General features: G+C 44.2%; 1 pseudogene; it reads right to left on the bottom strand.

Annotated features, from left to right (window-relative positions):
• Positions 1-460: 460 nt before the first annotated feature.
• On the bottom strand, positions 461-1,894 carry LOC136523678 (uncharacterized; annotated as a pseudogene).
• Positions 1,895-3,167: the final 1,273 nt, after the last annotated feature.

The raw sequence follows: 3,167 nt of genomic DNA on the forward strand, positions 1-3,167 counted from the left end.
ACACCTGGGGGCTCAAATCCATAGAACTCTTAGTCTCCAAAGGAACTCTAATAATTGTATCATTTGGGATCATAGAACTCGACTCAATCTTTTGCTTAGTTTTTTGCAAAGCAATGAAAGCATCTTCCTTAGCTTGTATCAAAGAAATGTTTGCAATTCTAGAAGCCTCATCTTGCCCCAATGAGAAACCACATACTCTAGCCATAGAATCTAAGGAGCAAGTATCATTAGAACAAGAAGGTGAGGGAATGGATTTAGTACCTTTTGCATCAGCTGTCTTAGCTTTTAGTTTATCTTGAATTGCTCCTTTTTTCTCTTGAATTCTCGAACTGTGCCTAGTATTGAAATTAACCAGGGCACTCTTAACTTGCTGAAGTTTGGAAACCCCATATGATTCCTCTTCCAAAAGAGATGTCTGACCCCCATCAGATGACACCACATTTTCAAGTACCAGATCACCCTATTGATTTAGACTAGCAGCTAAATCATGCATATCCTGAAAAATGTCAGATTTGGTCATCAACCTCTGATAATCATCTATATCATCATTAGGTCCCTGAGTATTCATCTCTAATTCTTCAACAAGTGGACCAGTACTTTCAGAACTACCCATAGCAACCTGCCTTTGATGACTAGAAGAACCAGACCCATATTTCTGACTAGTATCACCAGGTGTAGGTTTGCCTGATTCCAGCCATCCATGGCTGTCCTATGATTCTGGGTCTTCTTCATCAGTAACATCATCTTCTTCATCATCAGGATCATCATCTGGCTTGGATGGGGGATAATTCTAGAGCTTGTCTGAAAAATACCAAGTTATCTTCCTACCCTTCTTGTTAATAAACACTTCAGATGTCCCACCTATCTTGTTAGGATTATGGCATGACACCTTTACCCACACCGCTTTCCATTGCAGAGATGGTACATGCACCTCCTCTGGGTAACCCACCAACCTAGCCAGCTCCATAATAGCAAACTCAGTTCTAGCAAATTTTGGAATGCCAATAGCTCTAACCCACATAGACTGAAGAACCTAAAACACCTCTGGATCCATATCTGACTCCTCAACCACAGCCGCAATGTCAGACATGATAAACTTGATTTTTTTCATCTTGATTAGCATATTCAAAGCCACTTTGGAAGGTAGGTTCACCAGAAATTCACTCCCCGAGATGCGCTTGACATCCCAATCCCAATTCGAATCCATTAGATATTGCAATTTAGTCTTAACTCTAAACTTAGTACCCCTTCCTTCTAAAATCAACACAATAGCTCTAATCGGACCCTCTGTTTTAGGTCTAGCTTCAGCCTTAGGCTCAGGTAAATCTAGAGCATAAAAGATCTGACCAGGCATACCATACGCACAAAGATGCAAACCCTTGTTCGATTTCATCAAGGGACACTGATTGGACTTATGACCTGACTCTCGACAACTATAGCAGAATGGTGGTTTCTTGCAGGTAGAATGATGGTGACCATAATCATTGCAATTAAAACATTTCATAGCAAGACCTGAAGACTGACCTGCACCCGAACCCCAATTCTGCTGAACATTGTACCCCTTCCTCCGATTTTCAATCTTGTGACATAGATCTTCTTCAGTCATCTGATGCACATCTCGCTCCTCAGACTGATCCCCCATCCTCTTGCGATTCTGGACCTCCCACTGCTCCTGACCTCGAAACTGCTGACGACCCTGCTTTGACTCCCAATACCCTTGATCTCGAGCAAATCGCAGATCCCGCCCCTCTCGAGCCTGGGAATCCCATCCTTCACGCCTAGATCCCTGAAATCCATCACGGCTACTACACCCATCTCTAAATCTCTCCCCATCTTTAGTATCTCAAAATCTATCTCCATCTCTAACTTCCCGACTTTGCTGCCTCTTATCCATGGTGACCTCAATGAACGACTGCCCATCCGTCGTGTTAGGACGAACACGGCGGAGAAACTTTGCCTGAGCCCCAAATCTCTTGATGTCCCTCACACTAGCCGGAAAACGCTCTGTGGCTGGATCCCAAACCCTAGCAAAGGCAACCCAGACCCAAGGCGAGGTGGACTTAACAATGCAACTACAGCTGCGGCTGCGGCTTCGACTGGGTAGAGGGGTATAAGAATGAGCGAACATGTCGTTAATAGACGGGCCTAACTGGGCCGGCCCAACTAAGCTTTCCTTTTCCTCAGCCTTGGCCCGTTTCATCTTCTTCCCCCAGTCGTCACCCGAACAACACTGTCAATGGTTCTTCGAGCTTGAGACCCCAACAATGGCGTCGAACTCACTTTTGTGCGCATCACTGGCGGCTGCAACTCTTGAACAATTTGCTCTATTGACTTCTGTACCTCTCCACCACCCAAAGCAGTATCCAATTTACAACTCCATGAGAAATGGATTGGCAAGTTCCCAATTGCAATCGAATTCGAATCCACCGTAGCAACTGGAGGTAACTTGCCATGATGAAGGCGCTCAACTCTATCCAAATCACTCAACTATGAATGTTTATGAAACAACCCCAATTTCTGCGAAGGGAAATCCATAGAGTTGAAGTGTAATAAGACCATGGTAGATCATATTACCCAAATTCTAGTCGAATATCACATCCATACAACGATAATATCAGAGTACAAATAGTGCGAAATTATATAAATTATTACATCACCGCATTGGAGGAATCAAAAGTAGCATTCATTCAGAACAGCTTGAAGATAAGATCGCCAAACTCGAGCGTAGGCACGAACCCCTCAACCGTCAAACTCCTCAGAGCTATACTCCTCAGTAGAACCTGTATGCCAAAATTTATCAGTACGATTTGTACTGGCCACTCCCAACCCTATGAGCATTGCTTTGTGGAAATTGGATGCAAGTTGGATATAGTCAAAAGGAACCTATAAGGCTGGGGTTTCCTATGTATTTTAGCATATCAAGTATATAATAGTATAGTCAAGTTTTAACACCATTCCCACAAATATTCCACCCATTCCCATTCCAGAGCCAGGTTTCGATCCCGGGGATCGACATACCACCATCTCCACACCATCACCATACCATACCATACCATATCATCGCTCAGTCGACAGGCCAACTCCCTCTCGGCACTGTCTCAAGGCCCGTAGCCCCTGGCTACGACCGAACACTCACTTCTAGGGGGGAGAAAAGAAGGACTCATCTC

The sequence above is a fragment of the Miscanthus floridulus genome, chromosome 18, assembly GCF_019320115.1.
Source record: "Miscanthus floridulus cultivar M001 chromosome 18, ASM1932011v1, whole genome shotgun sequence".
Taxonomy (NCBI): domain Eukaryota; kingdom Viridiplantae; phylum Streptophyta; class Magnoliopsida; order Poales; family Poaceae; genus Miscanthus; species Miscanthus floridulus.